This window comes from Callithrix jacchus, chromosome 13 (genome assembly GCF_049354715.1).
Source record: "Callithrix jacchus isolate 240 chromosome 13, calJac240_pri, whole genome shotgun sequence".
NCBI classification, from domain to species: domain Eukaryota; kingdom Metazoa; phylum Chordata; class Mammalia; order Primates; family Cebidae; genus Callithrix; species Callithrix jacchus.
This window is the reverse complement of record NC_133514.1, coordinates 48,457,326-48,474,885: the sequence shown is the minus strand read 5'-3', so window position 1 is coordinate 48,474,885 and position 17,560 is coordinate 48,457,326. Positions and strand designations below refer to the sequence as shown.

The window sequence follows — 17,560 nt, the reverse complement described above, 5'->3', positions numbered from 1 at the left end:
TTTAGTGCTGCTCTCCCACTGAAATTTACGAATCTTTCCTTTGTCTAAATCATATATTTGTTTAAGCCCAAACAAGATCAAACGTCTTGAAGGTCTCTGTCTCCATCTCAATCCATGTGACCTGTCTGTGCCATCACACCACAGCGTGTCTTGTTCTCGGCTTGCATGTGCAGGTGACACTCTCTGCTCTTGGGAAAAGTCTACTTTAAGTGTAGATGTCTTGTCTCCTGGGCAGCTCAGCAGTGCCCTGCAAGGCTGGCAAATTTGACACCCTCTTCTTCACATCTTCCTGGGTAACTGAGGTGTGCAGCAGCAACTTGAATAATCCACAGTAATCTGAATAATTCACAGCCTGTGTTTCTAAATGAATACTTTTTGGGGAGATCTAAAGTGTACAAGAAACAGAGTTACTGTCTTCATTTTATCATATGTCAGAGCTTACGTTTTAGTAGATAATATTTGAGTTAAATTTTATGGGAAAATGAAATCAAAATGTTGCCTTCCTCTTCTTTCAAAGTAGTAGCAAAAAAAAAAAAATGTTGCCTTCCTAGAGATCAAAATGTTGCCTTCCCCTTCTTTTGAAGTAGTAGCAGAAAAATGGAAAGCCTTCACTATTCTCCTAGACAGGGGTAAGTGTCAGGTTCTGCAGAACCCGTGAAAATAGCTTTATTTACAAGAGCAGTACTTGCAGGGTCAGAGGTCTCTTGGTGGTAAAGAAGGAAGTGCTGGGACCTTGGTGCAAGAGTCTGGAGAGGTTTTTATTCAGCAGGAAGGGGCAGAAAAGGACCCTCTGCCTGTAGAAAGGAGCTGAAATCAGACCTCTTATATCTTGAATGCTGAAAAGGAAAAAAAAGCTTAACGTTTAGGAATGTTTATTCTCAGGCAGGGAGTGGATACAGTCTACCTCCAGGAAGAGTGGGGAGGTGATGTCAGACCTGGTTTTGGCCCGGAGTCCCAGGCTTGGATAGCCTGGGAAGGCTGTGTGTGGGACTGAAAGTGCAGGGGACTAGGAGCTGACTACCTGCACTAGCAAATTCTGTGAGGGGGGTCTACTGGGGGGAATAGGGGAGGGACAGCAGGTGGGGGGGAGCTGGGAAGGGATAGCCAGGGGAGAAATGCCAAATGTGGGTGAAGGGGAGGAAGGCAGCAAAACACACTGCCATGTGTGTACCTATGCAACTATCTTGCATGTTCTGCACATGTACCACAAAACCTAAAATGCAATTAAAAAAAAAGAAAGTTAGCTATTGGGTACAATGTACACTATGCAAGTGATGCACATGCTAAACGCACAGACTTCATTACTATGCAATATATCCATGTAACAACACCTGTACCCCTAAATCTATTTAAAATAAAAATTAAAAAAAAAAAAAAAAAGAAGGTGGAGGAGCTGCCTCCAACAGCAACACAGTGAGGCAGTGGGAAGTAAGGACAGTAGCAGATCAAATACCAGACTGGTCTTGCTTAGATTTGGACTCCATAAGTCTCTAGGTTTTAGAAGATTCAGGGGTACAGAGGCAGCCTAGAGGAAGATCCTGACTTTTTTTCTCATGTACTAGATTGGTATTTGAACATTTAATTTGAATATTAAGAGATATGACTATTTTACCACAACTTTGTGGAGCAATTCATATTGGTTATGTAAGTTCTATGCCAAAATGTGAAATCTATGAGGCACACAGGATAAAAAGCACTATGTTGTTCTAATAAATAGGAGTTAGACAGTATATATCATGACTAAAAAATGTAAGGCCAAGATTCTCAATGTAGAGGGATTAATATTTGTACTAATCTCAGATTTCTGGGGTTCCATTTGGTACAAATCAAAAAAGTGGCATAGGGAGTTAAGAAAGGTGATGTGTCACCTGGAAGCAGTCATTCCCTCCTTGACCCTGGCACAAAGCTTTCTTAACCAGGAAAAAAATATGAGACCTGGCTGAAAAGTGTAAGAAGTAACTCTTGTCTGCTTTGGGTAAAAGATGGAGGAAGAAAATAGAAATACAATGATTAAGCAAATAGTTTTTTTTTTGACTTGGAGCCTAACATCAACAATGACAGTTCAGAGAAATGAAAATTGAAAAAAAGATGATAGAAAACAGTTATAAATATAAGCTTCTGTGATTTATTTAAATTTAAATAAATATAAATTACTCAAAATCCAGGTACCAATTTTTATTAAATATAGGTTTAATATTACTTTAGACCCTGTAGTTACGAAATGTGTTCTTACTAAAGACCTGGAGCAAGAAACACACTCTCTGCCTTTAGGACCTAAAAACCTGACTGATTTGTGACTCAGTGGCCTTAAATAATCAGTGATGTTTACAAAGATGCGATATTCACTGACTTGTTATTTATAGTAGTGAAAAACTAAAAACGACATAGATAACTGGTGACTAAGGATTGGTTAAATACGCTCTGGCAAGTCCATATGATGGAATGCTATATGACAATTAAAATCGTAGTTCAATATACCCTGAAATAATAAAGGCAGAGGTAGAACAGAATGGCAGAATAGAAGGCTTCACTGATTGTCCCCCCTGCAAGGACACCAACAACATAGAAAAAAACACAGTCATAAAAGCCAAAATTCAGGGGATCCCTCATGGTACCTGGTTTTAACTTCATATTGCTGAAAGAAGCACTGAAGAGGTAGGAAAAATGGGTAGAAAAAAGTCTTGAATTGCTCCCCTCCCCCACCCCTCAGTGGTAGCTTGGTGCAGACAGCGGACAGCGTCTCTGCATGTAGGGGAGGGAGAGCACAGCAATTGTGAGCACTAAACTCAGTGGTGTCTTGTTAGAACAGAAAGATAACTAGACTACACTCAGCTGAGGCCTGCTCACGGAGGAAGCCTTTAGACCAGCCGAAGCCAGGCTAATTGCTAACCCAAGAGGTTGGAACTTGAGTTCCTGCAAACCTTGCTGCAGAAAGCTACAGTGCTCCGAGTCTCCAAATAAACTTGAAAAGGCGTCTAGGCCACAAGGACTGCAACTCTTAGGCGAGTCCTAATGCTGAACTAGGCCCATAGACAGTGGACTTGGGGCAGGGGCACACAACCTACTGAGATACCAGCTGTGGTGGCTAAGGGAGTGCAGGCATCACCTCTCCCCTAACCCCAGGCTGCACAGCTCATGGCTCCAAAAGAGGAGAGAGGGAAGCATGGGGAGAACTTTGCTTTGCATATTGGATACCAGCTCAGCCACAGCAGGATAGGGCAGTGCTCAGATCTGTGAGGCTTCCATTCCAGGCCCTAACTTCTGGATATTTCTGGACACACCCTGGGCCAGAAAGGAACCTGCTGCTTTTAGGGGAAGGAATCAGTTCTGGCAGCATTCATCACCTGCTGGCTGAAGAGCCTTTAGGCCCTGAGTAACCAACAGCAGTACCCAGGTACTACATTGAGGGCCTTGGGTGAGCCTCTGAGACTTGCTGGTTTCAGGTGAGACTCAGCACATTCCCAGCTGTGGTGGCTATGGGGTAAGATTCCTTCTGCTTGAGAAAAGCAGAGGGAAAAGTAAAGGGGACTTTGTCTTGCACCTTAGGTACCAGCACAGCCACAGTGAGAGAGAGCACCAAGCAGGCCCTTAGGGTCCCTGATTCCAGGAGTTGACTCATCGACAGCATTTCTGGACCAGTCCTGGGCCAGCAGTGATCTCACTGCCCTGAAGCATGATTCCCAGACCAGGCAGCATCCACCACAAGCTGACTGAAGAGCCCTTGCAAACAAGGAAACATCGGTGGTAGTCTGGCAGTGCTCCCCTCCCTGTGGCCTGTGGTGGTGGTGGCTACAGGGTAAGGCTTCTCTGCCTTTGGGAAAGAGAGGGGTGAGTGGGAAGGACTGTGTCCTGTAGTTTGAGTGTCAGCTCAGCCACAGTGCAACGGAACACTAGGTAGACTTCCAAGGTTTTTCACTCTAGTCCCTGACTCCTGGATAGCACTCTGGACCTACCCAGGACCTGGGGGGGGGACTTCCTGTCCTGAAAGGGAGGACACAGGCCTGGCTGGCTTTTCTACCTGCTTACTGTAGAGCCCCAGGGCCTTGAGTGTATACTGGCAGTAGCCGGGGAGTGGTTACAGCAGGCCTGGGGTGAGACTGAGTACTGTGTGGGCTTTAGGTCTGACTCAGAACAGTCACAGTGGTGGTGACCACAGAGGTGCTTGTGTTGCTCCACCCCAGATGGGTGGCTCAGAAGAGAGAGAGAGAGAGAGAGAGAGAGAGAGAGAGAGAGAGAGAGAGAGAGAGAGAGAGAGAGAGGAGAGAGAGAGAGAGAGAGAGAGAGAGAGAGAGACTGACTCTGTATGTTTGGGAGAAAGTAAGGGAAGAGAACAAGAGTCTCTGCTTGGTAATCCAGATAATTCTCCTGGATCTTGTCCAAGACCATCAAAGTCTGCAAGAACCACAGTATTACTGGGCTTGGAGTGCCCCCTAAAGCAGATACACCTTAGATCACAACTCCCAAGTCCTTCCAAATATCTGGAGAGCCTTCCCAATGACTGGTACAAATAAGCCTACCCAGTGAAGACTACAATAAATACCTAACTCTTCAGCATCTAGACACTGATGAACATCTACTAGCATTGACATCATCCAGGAAAATATGACCTTGCCAAATAATTAAATAAGTCACCAAGGACCAGTTTGGAGAAACAGAGATATGTGACCTTTTGGACAGGGAATTCAAAATAGTTGGGTTGAGGAAACTCAAACAAATTCAAGATAACAGAGAAGGAATTCAAAATCCTATCAGATAAATTTAATAAAGAGATTGAAATAAAAAGAATCACACAGAAATTCTAGAGCTGAAAAAATGCAACTGGCATACTGAAGAATGCATCACAGTCTTTCAATAGGAGAATTGATCAAGCAGAAGAAAGAATTAGTGAGTGTGAATACAGGCTATTTGAAAATATGCAGCCAGAAGAGACAAAAGAAAAAAGAATAAATACAATAAAGCATGCCTATAGGATCTATTAAATAGCCTCAAAAGGGCAAATCTAAGAGTTATTGGACTTAAAGAAGAGGTAGAGAAAGAGATGGGGTAGAAAATTTATTCAAAGGGATAATGAAAGAGAATTTCCAACACCTAGAGAAAGATATCAATGTGGAAGTAAAAGGTTATAGAACATCAAGCATATTTAACCCAAAGAAGGCTGCCTTAAGGCATTTAATAATCATACTCCCAAAGATCAAGGATAAAGAGAGGATCATAAAAGCAGCAAGAGAAAAGAAACAACAATGGAGTTTCAATACACCTGGCAGCAAACTTTTCAGTGGAAATCTACAGGCCAGGAGAGAGTGGCATGGCATATTTAAAGTGCAGAAGGAATAAACATATATCTTAGAAGAGTATATCAAGTGAATATATCCTTCAAACATAAAGGAAAAATAACAACCTTCCCAGACAAACAAAAGCTGAAATAGTTCATCAACACTTGATCTGCCCTACAAGAAATGCTAAAAGGAGTACCTCAATCAGAAAGAAAATGATGTCAATGAACCATAAGCAATCACGTGAAGGTACAAAACTCACTGGTAACAGTGAGTACACAGAAAAGCACAGAATATTATAACACTGTAACTGTGTTGTATAAATTACTTTTATCCTAAGTACAGAGACTAACTAATGAACCAATAAAATGTAATAACTACAACAAATTTTTAAGATATAGACAGTACAAAAATATGAATAGAAGCAACAGAAAGTTAAAAATGGGAGATGAAGTTAAGGAATAGAGTTTTTGTTTTGCTTGTTTGTTTATGCAAACAATGTTAAGTTGTTATTAGGTTAAAATCATGGGTTATAAGACAGTATCTGCAAGACTCATGGTAACCGCAAACTGAAAAACATACAATGGATACACAAAAAACCGAAAGCAGGAAACTAAATCATATCAGCAGAAAACATCACCTTTATTAAAAGAAGGCAGGAGGGAAAAAAAGAAGGAAGAGAACACCATAAAACAACAAGAAAATAAATAACAAAATGGCAGGAGTACCTCCTTACTTATCAATAACAATATTGAATGTAAATGAACTAAACTCTCCAATCAGAAGACAGAGTGGCTGAATAGATGAAAAACAAGACCCATTGATCTGCTGCCTACAAGAAACACACTTCACTTATAAAGACACACACAGACTGAAAATAAAAGAATGGGAAAAGATATTCTATGCTAATGGAACCCAAAAAAGAGCAGAAGTAGCTATACTTACATCAGACAAAATAGATTTCAAAACAAACCTGTAAGATACAAAGAAGGTCACTATATAATGACCAAGGGGTCAATTAAGCAAGAGGATATAACAATTTTAAATATATATTCACCTAATACTGGATCACCCAGATACATAAAGCAAATTTATTAGAGCTAAAGAGAGAGACAGACCCCAAAACAATAATAGCTGGAGACTTCAACATCCCACTTTCAGCATTGGACAGATCTTCAAGACAGAAAATCAATGAAGAAACATCAGACTTAATCTGCACTATAAAGCAAATGAACCTAATAGATATTTATTGAACATTTCATCCAATAGCTACAGAATACACATTGTTTTTCTTTTTTTTTTAAATTTTTTATTGGATTATAGGTTTTGGGGTACATGAGCAGAGCATGCAAGACAGTTGCGTAGGTACACACATGGCAGTGTGCTTTGCTTTTCTTCTCCCCTTCACCCACATTTGGCATTTCTCCCCAGGCTATCCCTCCCCACCTCCCCCTCCCACTGGCCCTCCACTTTTCCCCCCAATAGACCCCAGTGTTTAGTACTCCCCTTTCTGTGTCCATGTGTTCTCATTTTTCATCACCCACCTATGAGTGAGAATATGCGGTGTTTCATTTTCTGTTCTTGTGTCAGTTTGCTGAGGATGATGTTTTCCAGATTCATCCATGTCCCTACAAACGACACGAACTCATCATTTCTGATCGCTGCATAATATTCCATGGTGTATATGTGCCACATTTTTCCAATCCAGTCTATTATCAATGGGCATTTGGGTTGATTCCAGGTCTTTGCTATTGTAAACAGTGCTGCAATGAACATTCGTGTACATGTGTCCTTATAGTAGAACGATTTATAGTCTTTTGGATATATACCCAGTAATGGGATTGCTGGGTCAAATGGAATTTCTATTTCTAAGGCCTTGAGGAATCGCCACACTGTCTTCCACAATGGTTGAACTAATTTACACTCCCACCAACAGTGTAAAAGTGTTCCTTTTTCTCCACATCCTCTCCAGCATCTGTTGTCTCCAGATTTTTTAATGATCGCCATTCTAACTGGCGTGAGATGGTATCTCAATGTGGTTTTGATTTGCATCTCTCTGATGACCACTGACGATGAGCATTTTTTCATATGATTGTTGGCCTCATATATGTCTTCTTTCGTAAAGTATCTGTTCATATCCTTTGCCCACTTTTGAATGGGCTTGTTTGTTTTTTTCCTGTAAATCTGCTTGAGTTGTTTGTAAATTCTGGATATCAGCCCTTTGTCAGATGGGTAGACTGCGAAAATTTTTTCCCATTCTGTTGGTTGCCGATCCACTCTAGTGACTGTTTCTTTTGCCGTGCAGAAGCTGTGGAGTTTCATTAGGTCCCATTTGTCTATTTTGGCTTTTGTTGCCAATGCTCTTGGTGTTTTGTTCATGAAGTCCTTGCCTACTCCTATGTCCTGGATGGTTTTGCCTAGATTTCCTTCTAGGGTTTTTATGGTGCCAGGTCTTATGTTTAAGTCTTTAATCCATCTGGAGTTAATTTTAGTGTAAGGTGTCAGGAAGGGGTCCAGTTTCTGCTTTCTGCACATGGCTAGCCAGTTTTCCCAACACCATTTGTTAAACATGGAATCCTTGCCCCATTGCTTGTTTTTGTCAGGTTTATCAAAGATTGTATAGTTGTATGTATGTTGTGTTGCCTCCGGTGCCTCTGTTTTGTTCCATTGGTCTATATCTCTGTTTGGGTACCAGTACCATGCTGTTTTGATTACTGTAGCCTTGTAGTATAGCTTGAAATCTGGTAGTGTGATGCCCCCCGCTGTGTTCTTTTTGCTTAGAATTGACTTGGCTATGCGGGCTCTCTTTTGGTTCCATATGAAGTTCATGGTGGTTTTCTCCAGTTCTGTGAAGAAAGTCAATGGTAGCTTGATGGCGATAGCGTTGATTCTCTAAATTACTTTGGGCAGTATAGCCATTTTCACGATATTAATACTTCCTAACCATGAACATGGAATGTTTCTCCATCTGTTTGTGTCCTCTCTGATTTCGTTGAGCAGTGGTTTGTAGTTCTCCTTGAAGAGGTCCCTTACGTTCCTTGTGAGTTGTATTCCAAGGTATTTTATTCTTTTTGTAGCAATTGCGAATGGCAGTTCGCTCTTGATTTGGCTTTCTTTAAGTCTGTTATTGGTGCAGACGAATGCTTGTGATTTTTGCACATTGATTTTATATCCTGAGACTTTGCTGAAGTTGTTTATCAGTTTCAGGAGTTTTTGGGCTGAGGCGATGGGGTCTTCTAGGTATACTATCATGTCGTCTGCAAATAGAGACAATTTGGCTTCCACCTTTCCTATTTGAATACCCTTTATTTCTTTTTCTTGCCTGATTGCTCTGGCTAGAACTTCCAGTACTATATTGAATAGGAGTGGTGAGAGAGGGCATCCTTGTCTAGTACCAGATTTCAAAGGGAATGCTTCCAGTTTTTTCCCATTCAGTATGATATTGGCTGTTGGTTTGTTGTAAATAGCTTTTATTACTTTGAGATACGTTCCATCGATACCGAGTTTATTGAGGGTTTTTAGCATAAAGGGCTGTTGAATTTTGTCAAATGCCTTCTCTGCGTCAATTGAGATAATCATGTGGTTTTTGTTTTTGGTTCTGTTTATGTGGTGAATTACGTTGATAGACTTGCGTATGTTGAACCAGCCTTGCATCCCTGGGATGAATCCTACTTGATCATGATGAATAAGTTTTTTGAATTGCTGTTGCAATCGGCTTGCCAATATTTTATTGAAGATTTTTGCATCTATGTTCATCATGGATATTGGCCTGAAGTTTTCTTTTCTCGTTGGGTCTCTGCCGGGTTTTGGTATCAGGATGATGTTGGTCTCGTAAAATGATTTGTGAAGGATTCCCTCTTTTTGGATTGTTTGAAATAGTTTTAGAAGGAATGGTACCAGCTCCTCCTTGTGTGTCTGGTAGAATTCGGCTGTGAACCCATCTGGACCTGGGCTTTTTTTGTGAGGTAGGCTCTTAATTGCTGCCTCAACTTCAGACCTTGTTATTGGTCTATTCATAGTTTCAGCTTCCTCCTGGTTTAGGCTTGGGAGGACACAGGAGTCCAGGAATTTATCCATTTCTTTCAGGTTTACTAGTTTATGTGCATAGAGTTGTTTGTAATATTCTCTGATGATGGTTTGAATTTCTGTGGAATCTGTGGTGATTTCCCCTTGATCATTTTTTATTGCATCTATTTGGTTGTTCTCTCTTTTATTTTTAATCAATCTGGCTAGTGGTCTGTCTATTTTGTTGATCTTTTCAAAAAACCAGCTCTTGGATTTATTGATTTTTTGAAGGGTTTTTCGTGTCTCAATCTCCTTCAGTTCAGCTCTGATCTTAGTAATTTCTTGTCTTCTGCTGGGTTTTGAGTTTTTTTGATCTTGCTCCTCTAGCTCTTTCAATTTTGACGATAGGGTGTCAATTTTGGATCTCTCCATTCTCCTCATATGGGCACTTATTGCTATATACTTTCCTCTAGAGACTGCTTTAAATGTGTCCCAGAGGTTCTGGCACGTTGTGTCTTCATTCTCGTTGGTTTCAAAGAACTTCTTTATTTCTGCCTTCATTTCGTTGTTTACCCAGTCAACATTCAAGAGCCAGTTGTTCAGTTTCCATGAAGCTGTGCGGTTCTGGGTTGGTTTCTGAATTCTGAGTTCTAACTTGATTGCACTATGGTCTGAGAGGCTGTTTGTTATGATTTCAGTTGTTTTGCATTTGCTGAGCAGTGCTTTACTTCCAATTATGTGGTCAATTTTAGAGTAGGTGTGATGTGGTGCTGAGAAGAATGTGTATTCTGTGGATTTGGGGTGGAGAGTTCTGTAAATGTCCACCAGGTTTGCTTGCTCCAGGTCTGAGTTCAAGCCCTGGGTATCCTTGTTCATTTTCTGTCTGGTTGATCTGTCTAGTATTGACAGTGGAGTGTTAAAGTCTCCCACTATTATTGTGTGGGAGTCTAAGTCCTTCTGTAAGTCATTAAGAACTTGCCTTATGTATCTGGGTGCTCCTGTGTTGGGTCCATATATGTTTAGGATCGTTAGCTGTTCTTGTTGTATCGATCCTTTTACCATTATGTAATGGCCTTCTTTGTCTCTTTTGATCTTTGTTGCTTTAAAGTCAGAGATGAGAATTGCAACTCCTGCTTTTTTTTGCTTTCCATTAGCTTGGTAAATCTTCCTCCATCCCTTTATTTTGAGCCTTTGTGTATCCTTGCATGTGAGATGGGTTTCCTGGATACAGCACACTGATGGGTTTTGGATTTTTATCCAATTTGCCAGTCTACACATTGTTTTTCTTAGCACATGGATCATTCTCCAGGATAAACCATAGGTTAAGTCACAAAACAAGTCTTAAAACATTCAAAAAAATTGAAATAATGTCAAGTATCTTTTCTTACTGCAATGAAATAAAACTAGAAATTACGAACAAGAGGAATTGTGGAAACTATACAGATACATGGAAATTAAACAATATGCTCCTGAATGACCAGTGAATGTAGAAATTAAGAAGAAAATTGAAAAGTTTATTGAAATAAATAATAATGCAAACACAACATATGCCAACCTATGGGATACAGCAAAAGCAGTACTAAGAGGGAAAGTTAGAGCTATAAGTGCCTACATCAAAAAAGAGAGAAAGTTCCAAATAAGCAATTTAATGATGCATTTCAAAAAACTAGAAAAGCAAGAGCAATCCAAACCAAAAAGTAGTAAGGGGGGGAAAAAAATAAAGGTTGGAGCAGAAATAAATGAAATGGAAATGAATAAAACAATACTAAAGATTAAGAAAAAGTTGATTTTTTTGAAAAGTTAAATCAATGCATCTTTAGTCAGACTAAGAAAAAAAGAAGATATGAATAAATAAGAAATGAGAAAGGAGACATTACAACTGACACTGCACAAAAAAATCATTAGTGGCTGCTGTGAGCAACTATATGCCAAAAATTGGAACATATAGAAGAAATTGACAAATTCCTAGACACATACAACCTAACAAGATTGAACCAGGAAGAAATCCAAAACCTGAACAGACCAATAACCGGCAGCAACATTGAAGCTGTAATAAAAAGTCTCCCTGTAAAGAAAAGCCTGGGACCCAATGGCTTCACTGCTGAATTCTACCGCATATTTCAAGAATCCTACTCAAACTATTTTGAAAAATAGAGGATGAAGGAACACTTCCAAAGTTGTTCTACAATGCCAGTATGACCCTGACACCAAAAACAGATGAAGACACATCAAAAAAAGAAAACTACAGGTCAATATCTCTGATGAATGTTGATGGAGAAATCTGCCTTTCCCACACTGCCAAATACTGGCAAAGCAAATTCAACAATATATTAGAAAGATCATTCATCATGACCAAGTAGGATTTTTTCCCTAGGATGAAAGGATAGTTCAACATATGCAAACCAATCAATGTGATACATCATATCAATAAATGAAGGATAAAAACCATATGATAATTTCAATTGGTGCTGAAATAGTGATACAATCCAACATCTCTTCATAATAAAAGGATAAAAAACTGGGTTGAGAAGGAACATAGCTCAATATAATAAAAGCTATACACGACATACCCATAGCCATGCAATCCTTACCAAAATGTTAATGGCAATCTTCACACAAATAGAAAAGAAAATCCTAAAATTTATATGGAACCTCAAAAGACCCAGAATAGTCAACGCTATCCTAAGCAAAATAATAAAACTGGAGGAGTCACACTACCTGACTTCACATTATACTAGTGAGCTATAATAAGCAAAATAGCATGGAACTGGCACAAAAACAGACACATAGACCAATGGAACAGACTCTAGAATCCAAAAATAAATCCAGACAACTAGGGTGAATTCATTTTTGACAAAAATGTCAAGAACATACATTGGTGGGGGAAAGACAATCTCTTCAATACATGGTGCTCACAAAACTCGATATTCATATGCAGAAGAATGAAACTAGACCTCTATCTCTACACACACACACACACACACACACACACACACACACACACACATACTGGATTAAAGACTTAAATCTAATACCTCAAACTATGAAGCTAATATCATAAACTATTAGGAAAAATCTCCAGGACATTGGTCTGGGCAAAAATTTCTAGAGTAGTACCCCATAAACACAGGTATCCAAAGCAATAATGGGCAAATGAAATCACATCAAGTTAAAAAGCTTCTGCATAGCAAAGGAAACAACTAACGAGGTAAAGAGACAACCCACAGAGTGAGAGAAAATATTTGCAAACTACCCATCTGACAAGGGATTAATAATAGAATATATGAGGAGCTCAAATAACTCTATAGGATAAAGTCTAATAATCTGATTTTAAAACTGGGCAGAAGATTTGAATAGATATTCTCAAAGGAAGACATACAAATGGCAAACAGGCATAGGAAAAGGTGCTCAACATTATTGACCATCAGAGTAATGCAAAGCAAAACTTACCCCAGTTAAAATGGCTCATATGCAAAGGACAGGCAATTCTCAAAAAAGTATTTCTTTATTAAATAAAGAAACTCCATCAAATCCTTGTAGTTCACCTTAAAAACGAGTACTAGATTCTTCCTTGCATGGTCCCATTTTTGTTCTCCTCTCTGAAATGGCTCCAAATTTCACCTTTTGAAAAAGCATGAACTAGTTAAAAACTGGTTTAGCTAGCCAAACAAATGCCATTAAATAAAAGGATATCAGTAAAGAGCTGTTTTTTCCTCCCAGATAAGAGATTTAAAATGTACTGGGTATCTTTGGACAAGTGCCTGAAATACTTCTCCACCTTACCTAGCTCCTATTAGCCCCACCTTTAAAAAGTGGCCGAGTCCATCCCGACTGGACCCCAGAGAAGCCTATGAGCACAGAGGGCAGCTTTGGCTTCTGGACCTTGCTCTGGAGTCACTGGCTTGTACCATCCATGGCAGGGTCTCCATCCTAGGGTCTGGGGGGTGTTAACTGGGAAAAGGGGGGATGGGCCATATGGGGAGGAAAGGAAGAAGGAGGAGTTAAGATCTTTTGGAGGCTTTAATCCTAGTAATCAGTTGAAGAATTGGCAGTTTTTAGCATGTCTAGAATCCAATTTTAGGTTATGTGTCACTGGAAATCCAAAAAATACAGAAAACACCTTACTGCCCATGAACATCTAGCTGAGGAGGTAAGACATGCACAGCTGAGAGAGAGGACAGGTGAGGCTTTGGCCACTTGCGATTTGGGGTCAGAACTGCTCCATGGTGTGGATGGCATTGGAAAGAATTGGCTCACTTAAGAGTGTTTTAGGTAATGCATTCTCTGCTGTGTCGGGTCTGCAGTGTGTGTTCAGCAATTTTACTTAACACTCTACTAGGTAAAATAGCAGACTCCTGGATAGATCAGCACAGCCTTACAATTCTGTACTTTTTTTTTGAGACGGAGTTTCGCTCTTGTTAGGCTGGAGTGCAATGGCGTGATCTCGGCTCACCGCAACCTCCGCCTCCTGGGTTCAAGCAATTCTCCTGCCTCAGCCTCCCGAGTAGCTGGGACCACAGGCGAGTGCCACCGTGCCCAGCTAATTTTTGTATTTTTAGTAGAGATGGGGTTTCACCATGTTGACCAGGATGGTCTCGATCTCTTGACCTTGTGATCCACCCGCCTCGGCCTCCCAAAGTGCTGGGATTATAGGGGTGAGCCACAGCGCCCGGCCCTACAATTCTGTACTTTAAGGGCAATTTGATTTTGCCATGGCTTCTCTCACACTTGTCTCTATGTTAAAGGTTGGAGAAAGGACAGAGTGAAAGGTATTCTCCTTCAATGCTCCAATTACACATAAGGGGTAGTGTTTCTATTTCCTGCTCCCCTGCCTATATCATAGATAAGAAAAGTGAACCTCAGAGAGGTTTTGTTAGTTGCTCGAGGTCACCCAGCCACTGACTCTGCCTCGTCCCAAGGTCTGTGCTTGCTTGGTTATTACAAAGAGCCTGAGAGGCTTGAGTGTTTGGAAGCAGAAGCAGCGGGACAAGCCCAGCTCTGAGGCAGATATGGGTAGGGAGGTGGGGTCAGTTTAGGCCAAGACCTGTGGGAGGAGCCGGGAACTGAGGGGCTCAGGACTCTGTAGATTATTACTAATCAAATAATCAATATTCTGGTGAAATAAATAGGAGAAATCCAAGGACAGGTGAATTTCTATTTTGTTTACTGCTCCCTGACGGTCCAACAGCTTTGCTAGGGCTCAGTCACTGTCTCCAGCTGAAGTCAGTTTCCCTTGATCTTACTAATGTTGATCTTGCAGAGTTGTAAGTTACCCTTATCACTATGAAGAGGGGCTGCAGCCAGCAGAGCTCATTATGGTAGGCAGTGGCTCACTGAATCCAGCACACATCCTGTTTTGAATTCCACATAGACTCAATTATGGGAGGCGTTCAAGGGAGCCTTATTTTGGGGGTGGCCTTATTCTTTTTCCTTATGCTGGGCATAAGCAGAAGCATCTCTTAGTGTGAGCATCCTGCAGGCCACTGGGAAGGTTTACAGCTTTTCCCACACTTCACAGAGCACTGCTGCTTACAGTATAATTTCTTTTTTAATATCCATAACAAGACTGCAAATTAGGCATGAATTAGGCATGAATGACAATGTTGCCACATCTTAGGATGAGCAAAGGAAGGTCCCAAGAATGGAAGCTTTCTCCGGAGTTCACAGCTAGGGAGGCATGAAGCCAGGGCTGGAGTGTTGTGGTTGGAAATGAGTGTGATGCCCGCCTCCCTGCATAGCCTCACCCCGGCTGCCACCTTCCATCCACTCACATCTCCTGTCCTCTGAGCTCCACTGCTCATGGCAGCCTTCCTCCACGGCACCTTCCCACCTGTGTGACCCACCTGGACCTTTCCCTGCCATGCTATGCCACTCACACAAATACTTGCTGCCCCCAGGTTTTGGTGCTGGGATGCCCAGTAGGTTGATAGTCTCCATGGTTTGCGCGTGTTGTTTTCCCACCAAGCCAGGCTCTGCGTCTTACCCATGCTGCTAGCATGGTGCTTGGCACGCACATATTTCGAGTTGAGAACTTGCTTTAAAACCACCTTCCAAATTTTTGTGCCCTGGCAACTCATAGTCAGAGAACAGAGAAGTTAAGACTTTAAGACTCCACCACACTTTAAGGCCCACTAGGTGGGGTCTGCACCAGCACTGGCCTGTCTGCTCACATGTCTCCCTGGGCCTGCCCATGTCCCTCCTCACTTCTCACACTCAGCACTGTGTCCTTGCCCAAGTGCAGATTCTCCTCCACTGCCCCTGCCCCCATCCCAAAGCAGCCCGGGATTGCTGCCTGTCTATGTGCCTGTAGCTCTTCATTCTTATTTCTACGATGGCATTATTCACATGAAAACCCTGCAGATGGATCTGAGTTCCTTAGGATAAGACCTGCCCTGGTCATGTCCATAAACCTGGCCCCTGCAGACAACCTGGCCCACAGCAAATATATTTGTACAATGAAGGCAAGGAATGCAGCTTACACTGACAAGAAAGCTCTCATTGAAATTTATTAGACACTAAGGATTCTGTGGGAAACACACATGGAATCATTACCAAGGTAAAGAATAGGATGGGTTTTTGTTTTGTTTTGTTTTTAAACAGATGTCTTAAGTTGCTCTGAGGCAGCGAGAGGGCAATTTGCTGTTGGAGCAAAAACTTCCTCTGCCAGAGATTCACGATCCACTGAGGTCAAGATGGCTTTGCAGCCATCTACCCCATTGCCCATGTTCATGCCCTCCTCCTCCCCTGCTGTGGCCTAAGCAGGATCCAAAGGCAGGGTGAGGGCTCCTTTCTCCCTGCTCCCACAGCTCTTTGTAGGTGTGTGTCCTGTCTGGAAGCCAGTGTGAACTGCTGTCTCAGCGTGCTGTGTCCTCAGCACTGGGGCTCCAGGAGGCTCCACTCTGACTTAGGCTTGCAACAGTGCCCAGCACGTGAGGGTTCAGTACAGTTTGATCCAGGTGTGAATGTGTGAGCAGAGCCTGTGGCCATGGCCTCACTCCCACTCTAGGGATGGGGTGTGGAGGGGATATGAGGGACGCTTCTCCTTCCAGTCTGCTCAAGGCTGTCTGCTCAGCACCCCTTTGAACCCCCTTCCCATTCCTATCCCTTTTGGGCTTTTTGCATGGGTGTGTATATGTGTGTTTACAAGTGTGTGCACATGTATGTGTGTGTGTATGAGACAGTGTGTGTGTAAGTGAAGAATGGGGACAGTTATCTGAAAGCAGCATAGGCAAACTGAAATATGAAAAAAAAGTGTTTTATCGAAAGCCTGGGGCCTCCTTTCTAGGTAACATGTGCCCCCCTGACAGAGCCAGCCAAGAAAAGGTGTGAGCCCCTCATGACGGCAATGACTGCATGCTTTTCAGGAGTAAGTGATAATCAGCATGCTTTCAGTTCTTGTTTACTCTGCACCCCATGTTGCTGCCTAGGAAGCTGGAGGACGACTGAGCTAGTGATTGAGAAAGACACAGAAAGTGTGCGCGCATCACCCAGAAATGTAACATCACACATGTTGATGGTGGAGTTGCTTAGAAACCAATGCTTGAGGTGCAGGAAGCCATTGCATGCCCACGTCTTTGTGACACTAAACGCCCTGCACTCTTTTGCCTAGAAAAGCTGGTCAGATGAAGGGGCAAGCTCCAGAAGCAATAATAGAAGCACGATTTGTTTCACCCCTAATTCCATTACGAAAAACTGGCTTTATTCCTTGAATAGAGTTCAATGACAATTTGAAGAGTACTAGAGAAGCTAATAAATTAGTTAATAGGAAAGATGTTTAAGCTAGACAAAAAGGTAGCAGACTTCATTGTAATAGTTTAATTAGAAAAATAATAAACTTCCTTAGGAAGGATGAAAGCCCATAATTAAAAAGATGAGCTAGTAGGTGGAATTCTGAACGTTACCTCTTCGCAGATTTGTTCCTAGCTGCTCTGTTCATGGTCCAAAAGCACTTAACAAGCTGAGGAATTAGTGGAAAATGTACTTACCTTCAGCTCCGAAGCGGGAACTTTCTGGCCAAAATGACTGAGAAGGAATGAGCTCTGAGAGAAAAGCAAGCAAATGGACCTTGGGCCAGGAAGGGCCGGAACACATGCATCACAGGGGGAGACAGCTAGATTGTTATCATTACCTTGAATAAATGTCATCCCACGTGAGCTGCATATTTCTGGTAATGTGAAGTTAGAGCAAAGGAAAGACACAGGCAGATGAAGACACAATTTCCATGAGCTCAGCTAGTCAAGGTTGCTTGCAGTGTTCATGGCAATGTTTACAGCAGATTACGG

At 41.7% G+C, this 17,560-nt stretch overlaps 1 protein-coding gene across 3 annotated transcripts in view; it reads right to left on the bottom strand.

The window, feature by feature from the left end:
• MC2R (melanocortin 2 receptor) overlaps nt 1-17,312 on the bottom strand; it is a 28,994-nt gene extending 11,682 nt beyond the window's left edge. For 2 of the 3 annotated variants that reach the window (XM_035270473.3, XM_035270472.3), the window contains exons 1-2: nt 17,264-17,312; nt 12,729-12,899 (exon numbers count right to left, since the gene is read on the bottom strand). The gene's annotated coding sequence lies outside the window, so the exon portion shown is untranslated. The remainder of the gene's footprint in view (nt 1-12,728; nt 12,900-17,263) is intronic. The other variant, XM_017963839.4, reaches the window with a different exon arrangement.
• Nucleotides 17,313-17,560: the final 248 nt, after the last annotated feature.